The sequence below is a fragment of the Panulirus ornatus genome, chromosome 2 (assembly GCF_036320965.1).
Source record: "Panulirus ornatus isolate Po-2019 chromosome 2, ASM3632096v1, whole genome shotgun sequence".
Lineage (NCBI taxonomy): Eukaryota > Metazoa > Arthropoda > Malacostraca > Decapoda > Palinuridae > Panulirus > Panulirus ornatus.
The window spans coordinates 44973354-44987736 of record NC_092225.1 but is presented as its reverse complement, the minus strand read 5'-3'; positions in this window follow the sequence as shown (position 1 = coordinate 44987736).

The window sequence follows — 14383 nt, the reverse complement described above, 5'->3', positions numbered from 1 at the left end:
TACCATCATATTTTTGTATGACATATACCAGTATGATACCATCATATTTTTGTATGACATATAACAGTATGATACCATCATATTTTTGTATGACATATAACAGTATGATACCATCATATTTTTGTATGACATATACCAGTATGATACCATCATATTTTTGTATGACATATAACAGTATGATACCATCATATTTTTGTATGACATATACCAGTATGATACCATCATATTTTTGTATGACATATAACAGTATGACACCATCATATTTTTGTATGACATATAACAGTATGATACCATAATATTCTTGTATAACGTGGATTTAAGTTATCAAATATGACAAATGATCTCCCCTTTACTTGGTAATAAGTTTCCTTAAGGCACAAATCAATATATATATATATATATATATATATATATATATATATATATATATATATATATATATATATATATATATATATATATATATACATATATTTATTTATATTTATTTTCCTTTGTCGCTGTCTCTCGCGTTTGCGAGATAGCGCAAGGAAACAGACCAAAGAAATGGCTCAACCCACCCCCATACACATGTATATACATACACATCCACACACGCAAATATACATACCTATACATCTCAATGTACACATATATATACACACACAGACACATACCTATATACCCATGCACACAATTCACACTGTCTGAGTTTATTCATTCCCATCGTCACCTCGCCACACATGGAATACCAGCCCCCTCCCCCTCACATGTGAGCGAGGTAGCGCTAGGAAAAGACAACACAGGCCCCATTCGTTCACACTCAGTCTCTAGCTGTCAGGCAATAGTGCCCGACACCACAGCTCCCTTTCCACATCCAGGCCCCACACAACTTTCCATGGTTTACCCCAGACGCTTCACATGCCCTGATTCGATCCACTGACAGCACATCAACCCCTGTATACCACACGGATCCAATTCACTCTATTCCTTGCCCGCCTTTCACCCTCCGGCATGTTCAGGCCCCGATTACTCAAAATCTTTTTCACTCCATCTTTCCACCTCCAATTTGGTCTCCCACTTCTCCTCGTTCCCTCCACCTCTGACATATATATCCTCTTGGTCACTCTTTCCTCACTCATTCTCTCCATGTGACCAAACCATTTCAAAACAACCTCTTCTACTCTCTCAACCACACTCTTTATTTCCACACATCTCTCTTACCCTTATATTACTTACTTGATCAAACCACCTCACACCACATATTGTCTTCAAACATCTCATTTCCAGCACATCCACCCCCCTGCGCACAACTCTATCCATAGCCCACGCCTCGCAACCGTACAACATTGATGGACGACTGTTCCTTCAAACATACCCATTTTTGCTTTCCTAGAAAATGTTTTCCACTTCCAAACACTCTTCAAGGCTCCCAGAATTTTCGCCCCCTGCCACACCCTATGATACACTTCCGCTTCTATGTTTCATCCACTGCCAGATCCACACCCAGATATCTAAAACACTTTACCTCCTCCAGTTATTCTCTATTCAAACTTACCTCCCAATTGACTTGACCCTCAACCCTACTGTACCTAATAAACTTGCTCTTATTCATATTTACTCTCAACTTTCTTCTTTCACACACTTTACGAAACTCAGTCACCAGCTTCTGCAGTTTCTCACATCAATCAGCCACCAGCGCTGTATCATCAGCGAACAACAACTGACTCACTTCCCAGGCTCTCTCATCCACAACACACAGCATACTTGCCCCGCTTTCCAAAACTCGTCCATTCACCTCCCTAACAACAATATCCATAAGCAAATTAAACAATGATAGAGACATCACACAACCCTGCCGCAAACCTACATTCACTGAGAATCAATCACTTTCCTCTCCTCCTACACGTACACATGCCTTACATCCTCGATAAAAACTTTTCACTGCTTCTAACAACTTGCCTCCCACAACATATATTCTTAATACCTTCCACAGAGCATCTCTATCCAATCTATCACATGCCTTCTTCAGATCCGTAAATGCTACATACAAATCCATTTGCTTTTCTAAGTATTTCTCACATACATTCTTCAAAGCAAACACCTAATCCACATATCCTCTACCACTTCTGAAACCACACTGCTTTTCCCAATCTGATGCTTTGTACATGCCTTCACCTTCTCAGTCAATACCCTCCCATATAATTTACCAGGAATACTCAACAAACTTATACCTCTGTAATTTGAGCACTCACTCTTATCTCCTTTGCCTTCGTACAATGGCACTACGCACGCATTCCGCCAATCTTAATAACCTTATACCTTACTTAATAACCTTAATAACCTTACCAACCAGTCAACAATACAGTCACCCCCTTTTTTATTAAATTCCACTGCAATACCATCCAAACCTGCTGCCTTGCCGGCTTTCATCTTCCGCAAAGCTTTTACTACCTCTTCTCTGTTTACCAAATCGTTTTCCCTAACCCTCTCACTTTGCACACTACCTCGACCAAAACACCCTATATCTGACACTCTATCATCAAACACATTCAACAAACCTTCAAAATACTCACTCCATCTCCTTCTCACATAACCACTATTTATTTTCACCTCCCCATTAGCCCCCTTCACTGAAGTTCCCATTTGCTCCCTTGTCTTACGCACTTTACCTCCTTCTAAAACATCTTTTTACTCTCCCTAAAATTTAGTAAAACTCTCTCACCCCAACTCTCATTTGCCCTCTTTTTCACATCTTGCGTCTTTCTCTTGACCTCCTGCCTAATTCTTTTATACATCTCCCACTCATTTGCATTTTTTTTCCTGCAAAAATCGTCAAACTGCCTCTGTCTTCTATTTCATTAATAATTTTATTTCTTCATCCCACCACTCACTATCCTTTCTAATCAACCTACCTCAAACGCTTCTCATGCCACAAGCATCTTTTCCGCAAGCCATCACTGCTTCCCTAATTACATCCCATTCCTCCCCCACTCCCCTTACCTCCTTTGTTCTCACGTTTTTCCACTCTGTACTCAGTCTCTCCTGGTACTTCCTCACACAAATCTCCTTCCTAAGCTCACTTGCTCTCACCACCCTCTTCACCCCAATATTCTCTCTTCTTTTTTAAAAACCCGTACAAATCTTCACCTTCGCCTCCACAAGATAATGATCAGACATTCCTCCAGTTGCACCTCTCAGCACATTAACATCCAAAAGTCTCTCTTTCGCGCGCCAATCAATTAACACGTAATCCAATAACGCTCTCCGGGCCATCTCTCCTACTTACATACGTATTCTTATGTACATCTCGCTTTTTAAACTAGGTATTCCCAATCACCAGTCCCTTTTCAGCACATAAATCTCCAAGCTCTGCACCATTTCCATTTACAACACTGAACACCCCATGTATACCAACTATTCCCTCAACTGCCATATTATTAACCTTTGTATTCAAATCACCCATCACTGTAACCCGGTCATGTTTATCAAAACCACTAACACACTCATTCAGCTGCTCCCAAAACACTTGCCTCTCATGATCTTTCTTCTTATGCCCAGGTGCGTATGCACCAATAATCACCCATCTCTCTCCATCAACTTTCAGTTTTACCCATATCAATCTAGAATTTACTTTCTTACACTTTATCACATACTCCCACAACTCCTGTTTCAGGAGTAGTGCTACTCCTTCCCTTGCTATTGTCCTCTCACTAACCCCTGACTTTACTCCTAAGACATTTAAAACCACTCTTCCCCTTTACCCTTGAGCTTTGTTTCACTCAGAGCCAAAACCTCCAGGTACCTTTCCTCAAACATACTACCTGTCTCTCCTTTTTCCTCATCTTTGTTACATCCACACACATTTAGACACCCCAATCTGAGCCTTCGAGGAGGATAAGCACTACCCGCATGACTCCTTCTGTTTCCCATCTTAGAAAGTCAAAATACAAGGAGGGGAGGGTTTCTGGCCCCCAGCTCTCTTCCCCTTTAGTCGCCTTCTTCGCCACGTGAGGAATGCGTAGGAAGTATTCTCCCCTATCCCCAGTGTATATATATATATATATATATATATATATATATATATATATATATATATATATATATATATATATATATATATATATATATATATATATATATATATGTTATCCCTAGGGATAGTTGAGATAAAATGCTTCAACGTTTTCCCTACGTGTCGTAGAAGGCAACTAAAAGGGGAAGGAGCGGGGTGCTGGAAATCCTTCCATCTCATTTTTTTTCCAAAAAGGGAGCAGAGAAGGGGCTTAGTGAGGATATTTCCTCAAAGGGTCAGCCCTCTGTTCTTAGCGCTACCTCGCTAATGCGGGAAAAGGCAAATAGTATGAAAAAAAAGAGATATATATATATATATATATATATTTTTTTTTTTTTTTTTTTTTTTTTTTATACTTTGTCGCTGTCTCCCGCGTTTGCGAGGTAGCGCAAGGAAACAGACGAAAGAAATGGCCCAACCCCCCCCCCCATACACATGTACATACACACGTCCACACACGCAAATATACATACCTACACAGCTTTCCATGTTTTACCCCAGACGCTTCACATGCCTTGATTCAATCCACTGACAGCACGTCAACCCCTGTATACCACATGACTCCAATTCACTCTATTCCTTGCCCTCCTTTCACCCTCCTGCATGTTCAGGCCCCGATCACACAAAATCTTTTTCACTCCATCTTTCCACCTCCAATTTGGTCTCCCTCTTCTCCTCGTTCCCTCCACCTCCGACACATATATCCTCTTGGTCAATCTCTCCTCACTCATTCTCTCCATGTGCCCAAACCATTTCAAAACACCCTCTTCTGCTCTCTCAACCACGCTCTTTTTATTTCCACACATCTCTCTTACCCTTACGTTACTTACTCGATCAAACCACCTCACACCACACATTGTCCTCAAACATCTCATTTCCAGCACATCCATCCTCCTGCGCACATCTCTATCCATAGCCCACGCCTCGCAACCATACAACATTGTTGGAACCACTATTCCCTCAAACATACCCATTTTCGCTTTCCGAGATAATGTTCTCGACTTCCACACATTTTTCAAGGCTCCCAAAATTTTCGCCCCCTCCCCCACCCTATGATCCACTTCCGCTTCCATGGTTCCATCCGCTGACAGATCCACTCCCAGATATCTAAAACACTTCACTTCCTCCAGTTTTTCTCCATTCAAACTCACCTCCCAATTGACTTGACCCTCACCCCTACTGTACCTAATAACCTTGCTCTTATTCACATTTACTCTCAACTTTCTTCTTCCACACACTTTACCAAACTCAGTCACCAGCTTCTGCAGTTTCTCACATGAATCAGCCACCAGCGCTGTATCATCAGCGAACAACAACTGACTCACTTCCCAAGCTCTCTCATCCCCAACAGACTTCATACTTGCCCCTCTTTCCAGGACTCTTGCATTTACCTCCCTTACAACCCCATCCATAAACAAATTAAACAACCATGGAGACATCACACACCCCTGCCGCAAACCTACATTCACTGAGAACCAATCACTTTCCTCTCTTCCTACACGTACACATGCCTTACATCCTCGATAAAAACTTTTCACTGCTTCTAACAATATATATATATATATTAACTGACTTATTTCTCGCTTCTGTCTTCCCTAATGATGCGATTATCACTCGGAAGTGCACTTGGGAACTTACCGTGTTTCATTTTCCCCCGTGGACTCATGGTAATATATATGTATGTATATATATATATATATATATATATATATATATATATATATATATATATATATATATATATATATATATATACATATATATATATATATATATATATATATATATATATATATATATATATATATATATATATATATATATATATATATATATATATATATATATATATGTATATATATATATATATATATATATATATATATATATATATATATATATATATTTTTTTTTTTTTTTTTTTTTTTTTTTTGCCGCTGTCTCCCGCGTTTGCGAGGTAGAGCAAGGAAACAGACGAAACCCTCCTGAATGTTCAGAGAGCAGAAGAGGGTGTTTTGAAATGGTTTGGGCACATGGAGAGAATGAGTGAGGAAAGATTGACCAAGAGGATATATGTGTCGGAGGTGGAGGGAACGAGGAGAAGTGGGAGACCAAATTGGAGGTGGAAAGATGGAGTGAAAAAGATTTTGTGTGATCGGAGCCTGAACATGCAGGAGGGTGAAAGGAGGGCAAGGAATAGAGTGAATTGGATCGATGTGGTATACCGGGGTTGACGTGCTGTCAGTGGATTGAATCAGGGCATGTGAAGCGTCTGGGGTAAACCATGGAAAGCTGTGTAGTCATGTATATTTGCGTGTGTGGACGTGTATGTATATACATGTGTATGGGGGTGGGTTGGGCCTTTCGTCTGTTTCCTTGCGCTACCTCATAAACGCGTGAGACAGCGGCAAAATAAAAAAAAAATGAAAAAAAAAATATATACATATATATATATTTATATATATATATATATATATATATATATATATATATATATATATATATATATATATATATATATATATATATCTATTTGTATATATATATATATATATATATATATATATATATATATATATATATATATATATATATATATATATATATATATATATATATATATATATATATATATATATATATTTATATATATATATATATATATATATATATATATATATATATATATATATATAAATATATTTCTTTTTTTTTTTTTTTCATACTATTCGCTATTTCCCGCGATAGCGAGGTAGCGTTAAGAACAGAGGACTGGGCCTTTGAGGGAATATCCTCACCTGGACCTCTTCTCTGTTCCTTCTTTTGGAAAATTAAAAAAAAAAGAAAAAAAAAACGAGAGGGGAGGATTTCCAGCCCCCCGCTCCATATATATATATATATATATATATATATATATATATATATATATATATATATATATATATATATATATATATATATATATATATATATATATATATATATATATATATATATATATATATTTTTTTTTTTTTTTTTATACCTCGTCGCTGTCTCCCGCGGTTGCGAGGTAGCGCAAGGAAACAGACGAAAGAAATGGCCCAACCCCCCCCATACACATGTACATACACACGTCCACACACGCAAATATACATACCTACACAGCTTTCCATGGTTTACCCCGGACGCTTCCATGCCTTGATTCAATCCACTGACAGCACGTCAACCCCTGTATACCACATCGCTCCAATTCACTCTATTCCTTGCCCTCCTTTCACCCTCCTGCATGTTCAGGCCCCGATCACACAAAATCCTTTTCACTCCATCTTTCCACCTCCAATTTGGTCTCCCTCTTCTCCTCGTTCCCTCCACCTCCGACACATATATCCTCTTGGTCAATCTTTCCTCACTCATTCTCTCCATGTGCCCAAACCATTTCAAAACACCCTCTTCTGCTCTCTCAACCACGCTCTTTTATTTCCACACATCTCTCTTACCCTTACGTTACTTACTCGATCAAACCACCTCACACCACACATTGTCCTCAAACATCTCATTTCCAGCACATCCATCCTCCTGCGCACAACTCTATCCATAGCCCACGCCTCGCAACCATACAACATTGTTGGAACCACTATTCCTTCAAACATACCCATTTTTGCTTTCCGAGATAATGTTCTCGACTTCCACACATTTTTCAAGGCTCCCAAAATTTTTGCCCCCTCCCCCACCCTATGATCCACTTCCGCTTCCATGGTTCCATCCGCTGACAGATCCACTCCGAGATATCTAAAACACTTCACTTCCTCCAGTTTTTCTCCATTCAAACTCACCTCCCAATTGACTTGACCCTCAACCCTACTGTACCTAATAACCTTGCTCTTATTCACATTTACTCTTAACTTTCTTCTTCCACACACTTTACCAAACTCCGTCACCAGCTTCTGCAGTTTCTCACATGAATCCGCCACCAGCGCTGTATCATCAGCGAACAACAACTGACTCACTTCCCAAGCTCTCTCATCCCCAACAGACTTCATACTTGCCCCTCTTTCCAAGACTCTTGCATTTACCTCCCTAACTACCCCATCCATAAACAAATTAAACAACTGATAGAGACATCACACAACCCTGCCGCAAACCTACATTCACTGAGAATCAATCACTTTCCTCTCTCCTACACGTACACATGCCTTACATCCTCGATAAAAACTTTTCACTGCTTCTAACAACTTGCCTCCCACAACATATATTCTTAATACCTTCCACAGAGCATCTCTATCAACTCTATCACATGCCTTCTTCAGATCCATAAATGCTACATACAAATCCATTTGCTTTTCTAAGTATTTCTCACATACATTCTTCAAAGCAAACACCTAATCCACATATCCTCTACCACTTCTGAAACCACACTGCTTTTCCCAATCTGATGCTTTGTACATGCCTTCACCTTCTCAGTCAATACCCTCCCATATAATTTACCAGGAATACTCAACAAACTTATACCTCTGTAATTTGAGCACTCACTCTTATCTCCTTTGCCTTCGTACAATGGCACTACGCACGCATTCCGCCAATCTTAATAACCTTATACCTTACTTAATAACCTTAATAACCTTACCAACCAGTCAACAATACAGTCACCCCCTTTTTTATTAAATTCCACTGCAATACCATCCAAACCTGCTGCCTTGCCGGCTTTCATCTTCCGCAAAGCTTTTACTACCTCTTCTCTGTTTACCAAATCGTTTTCCCTAACCCTCTCACTTTGCACACTACCTCGACCAAAACACCCTATATCTGACACTCTATCATCAAACACATTCAACAAACCTTCAAAATACTCACTCCATCTCCTTCTCACATAACCACTATTTATTTTCACCTCCCCATTAGCCCCCTTCACTGAAGTTCCCATTTGCTCCCTTGTCTTACGCACTTTACCTCCTTCTAAAACATCTTTTTACTCTCCCTAAAATTTAGTAAAACTCTCTCACCCCAACTCTCATTTGCCCTCTTTTTCACATCTTGCGTCTTTCTCTTGACCTCCTGCCTAATTCTTTTATACATCTCCCACTCATTTGCATTTTTTTTTCCTGCAAAAATCGTCAAACTGCCTCTGTCTTCTATTTCATTAATAATTTTATTTCTTCATCCCACCACTCACTATCCTTTCTAATCAACCTACCTCAAACGCTTCTCATGCCACAAGCATCTTTTCCGCAAGCCATCACTGCTTCCCTAATTACATCCCATTCCTCCCCCACTCCCCTTACCTCCTTTGTTCTCACGTTTTTCCACTCTGTACTCAGTCTCTCCTGGTACTTCCTCACACAAATCTCCTTCCTAAGCTCACTTGCTCTCACCACCCTCTTCACCCCAATATTCTCTCTTCTTTTTTAAAAACCCGTACAAATCTTCACCTTCGCCTCCACAAGATAATGATCAGACATTCCTCCAGTTGCACCTCTCAGCACATTAACATCCAAAAGTCTCTCTTTCGCGCGCCAATCAATTAACACGTAATCCAATAACGCTCTCCGGGCCATCTCTCCTACTTACATACGTATTCTTATGTACATCTCGCTTTTTAAACTAGGTATTCCCAATCACCAGTCCCTTTTCAGCACATAAATCTCCAAGCTCTGCACCATTTCCATTTACAACACTGAACACCCCATGTATACCAACTATTCCCTCAACTGCCATATTATTAACCTTTGTATTCAAATCACCCATCACTGTAACCCGGTCATGTTTATCAAAACCACTAACACACTCATTCAGCTGCTCCCAAAACACTTGCCTCTCATGATCTTTCTTCTTATGCCCAGGTGCGTATGCACAAATAATCACCCATCTCTCTCCATCAACTTTCAGTTTTACCCATATCAATCTAGAATTTACTTTCTTACACTTTATCACATACTCCCACAACTTCTGTTTCAGGAGTAGTGCTACTCCTTCCCTTGCTATTGTCCTCTCACTAACCCCTGACTTTACTCCTAAGACATTTAAAACCACTCTTCCCCTTTACCCTTGAGCTTTGTTTCACTCAGAGCCAAAACCTCCAGGTACCTTTCCTCAAACATACTACCTGTCTCTCCTTTTTCCTCATCTTTGTTACATCCACACACATTTAGACACCCCAATCTAAGCCTTCGAGGAGGATAAGCACTACCCGCATGACTCCTTCTGTTTCCCATCTTAGAAAGTCAAAATACAAGGAGGGGAGGGTTTCTGGCCCCCAGCTCTCTTCCCCTTTAGTCGCCTTCTTCGCCACGTGAGGAATGCGTAGGAAGTATTCTCCCCTATCCCCAGTGTATATATATATATATATATATATATATATATATATATATATATATATATATATATATATATATATATATATATATATATATATATATATATATATATATGTTATCCCTAGGGATAGTTGAGAGAGAATGCTTCAACGTTTTCCCTACGTGTCGTAGAAGGCAACTAAAAGGGGAAGGAGCGGGGTGCTGGAAATCCTTCCATCTCATTTTTTTTCCAAAAAGGGAGCAGAGAAGGGGCTTAGTGAGGATATTTCCTCAAAGGGTCAGCCCTCTGTTCTTAGCGCTACCTCGCTAATGCGGGAAAAGGCAAATAGTATGAAAAAAAAGAGATATATATATATATATATATATATTTTTTTTTTTTTTTTTTTTTTTTTTTATACTTTGTCGCTGTCTCCCGCGTTTGCGAGGTAGCGCAAGGAAACAGACGAAAGAAATGGCCCAACCCCCCCCCCCCATACACATGTACATACACACGTCCACACACGCAAATATACATACCTACACAGCTTTCCATGTTTTACCCCAGACGCTTCACATGCCTTGATTCAATCCACTGACAGCACGTCAACCCCTGTATACCACATGACTCCAATTCACTCTATTCCTTGCCCTCCTTTCACCCTCCTGCATGTTCAGGCCCCGATCACACAAAATCTTTTTCACTCCATCTTTCCACCTCCAATTTGGTCTCCCTCTTCTCCTCGTTCCCTCCACCTCCGACACATATATCCTCTTGGTCAATCTCTCCTCACTCATTCTCTCCATGTGCCCAAACCATTTCAAAACACCCTCTTCTGCTCTCTCAACCACGCTCTTTTTATTTCCACACATCTCTCTTACCCTTACGTTACTTACTCGATCAAACCACCTCACACCACACATTGTCCTCAAACATCTCATTTCCAGCACATCCATCCTCCTGCGCACATCTCTATCCATAGCCCACGCCTCGCAACCATACAACATTGTTGGAACCACTATTCCCTCAAACATACCCATTTTCGCTTTCCGAGATAATGTTCTCGACTTCCACACATTTTTCAAGGCTCCCAAAATTTTCGCCCCCTCCCCCACCCTATGATCCACTTCCGCTTCCATGGTTCCATCCGCTGACAGATCCACTCCCAGATATCTAAAACACTTCACTTCCTCCAGTTTTTCTCCATTCAAACTCACCTCCCAATTGACTTGACCCTCACCCCTACTGTACCTAATAACCTTGCTCTTATTCACATTTACTCTCAACTTTCTTCTTCCACACACTTTACCAAACTCAGTCACCAGCTTCTGCAGTTTCTCACATGAATCAGCCACCAGCGCTGTATCATCAGCGAACAACAACTGACTCACTTCCCAAGCTCTCTCATCCCCAACAGACTTCATACTTGCCCCTCTTTCCAGGACTCTTGCATTTACCTCCCTTACAACCCCATCCATAAACAAATTAAACAACCATGGAGACATCACACACCCCTGCCGCAAACCTACATTCACTGAGAACCAATCACTTTCCTCTCTTCCTACACGTACACATGCCTTACATCCTCGATAAAAACTTTTCACTGCTTCTAACAATATATATATATATATTAACTGACTTATTTCTCGCTTCTGTCTTCCCTAATGATGCGATTATCACTCGGAAGTGCACTTGGGAACTTACCGTGTTTCATTTTCCCCCGTGGACTCATGGTAATATATATGTATGTATATATATATATATATATATATATATATATATATATATATATATATATATATATATATATATATATATATATACATATATATATATATATATATATATATATATATATATATATATATATATATATATATATATATATATATATATATATATATATATATATATATATATATGTATATATATATATATATATATATATATATATATATATATATATATATATATTTTTTTTTTTTTTTTTTTTTTTTTTTTGCCGCTGTCTCCCGCGTTTGCGAGGTAGAGCAAGGAAACAGACGAAACCCTCCTGAATGTTCAGAGAGCAGAAGAGGGTGTTTTGAAATGGTTTGGGCACATGGAGAGAATGAGTGAGGAAAGATTGACCAAGAGGATATATGTGTCGGAGGTGGAGGGAACGAGGAGAAGTGGGAGACCAAATTGGAGGTGGAAAGATGGAGTGAAAAAGATTTTGTGTGATCGGAGCCTGAACATGCAGGAGGGTGAAAGGAGGGCAAGGAATAGAGTGAATTGGATCGATGTGGTATACCGGGGTTGACGTGCTGTCAGTGGATTGAATCAGGGCATGTGAAGCGTCTGGGGTAAACCATGGAAAGCTGTGTAGTCATGTATATTTGCGTGTGTGGACGTGTATGTATATACATGTGTATGGGGGTGGGTTGGGCCTTTCGTCTGTTTCCTTGCGCTACCTCATAAACGCGTGAGACAGCGGCAAAATAAAAAAAAAATGAAAAAAAAAATATATACATATATATATATTTATATATATATATATATATATATATATATATATATATATATATATATATATATATATATATATATATATATATCTATTTGTATATATATATATATATATATATATATATATATATATATATATATATATATATATATATATATATATATATATATATATATATATATATATATATATATATATATATTTATATATATATATATATATATATATATATATATATATATATATATATATATATAAATATATTTCTTTTTTTTTTTTTTTTCATACTATTCGCTATTTCCCGCGATAGCGAGGTAGCGTTAAGAACAGAGGACTGGGCCTTTGAGGGAATATCCTCACCTGGACCTCTTCTCTGTTCCTTCTTTTGGAAAATTAAAAAAAAAAGAAAAAAAAAACGAGAGGGGAGGATTTCCAGCCCCCCGCTCCATATATATATATATATATATATATATATATATATATATATATATATATATATATATATATATATATATATATATATATATATATATATATATATATATATATATATATATATTTTTTTTTTTTTTTTATACCTCGTCGCTGTCTCCCGCGGTTGCGAGGTAGCGCAAGGAAACAGACGAAAGAAATGGCCCAACCCCCCCCATACACATGTACATACACACGTCCACACACGCAAATATACATACCTACACAGCTTTCCATGGTTTACCCCGGACGCTTCCATGCCTTGATTCAATCCACTGACAGCACGTCAACCCCTGTATACCACATCGCTCCAATTCACTCTATTCCTTGCCCTCCTTTCACCCTCCTGCATGTTCAGGCCCCGATCACACAAAATCCTTTTCACTCCATCTTTCCACCTCCAATTTGGTCTCCCTCTTCTCCTCGTTCCCTCCACCTCCGACACATATATCCTCTTGGTCAATCTTTCCTCACTCATTCTCTCCATGTGCCCAAACCATTTCAAAACACCCTCTTCTGCTCTCTCAACCACGCTCTTTTTATTTCCACACATCTCTCTTACCCTTACGTTACTTACTCGATCAAACCACCTCACACCACACATTGTCCTCAAACATCTCATTTCCAGCACATCCATCCTCCTGCGCACAACTCTATCCATAGCCCACGCCTCGCAACCATACAACATTGTTGGAACCACTATTCCTTCAAACATACCCATTTTTGCTTTCCGAGATAATGTTCTCGACTTCCACACATTTTTCAAGGCTCCCAAAATTTTTGCCCCCTCCCCCACCCTATGATCCACTTCCGCTTCCATGGTTCCATCCGCTGACAGATCCACTCCGAGATATCTAAAACACTTCACTTCCTCCAGTTTTTCTCCATTCAAACTCACCTCCCAATTGACTTGACCCTCAACCCTACTGTACCTAATAACCTTGCTCTTATTCACATTTACTCTTAACTTTCTTCTTCCACACACTTTACCAAACTCCGTCACCAGCTTCTGCAGTTTCTCACATGAATCCGCCACCAGCGCTGTATCATCAGCGAACAACAACTGACTCACTTCCCAA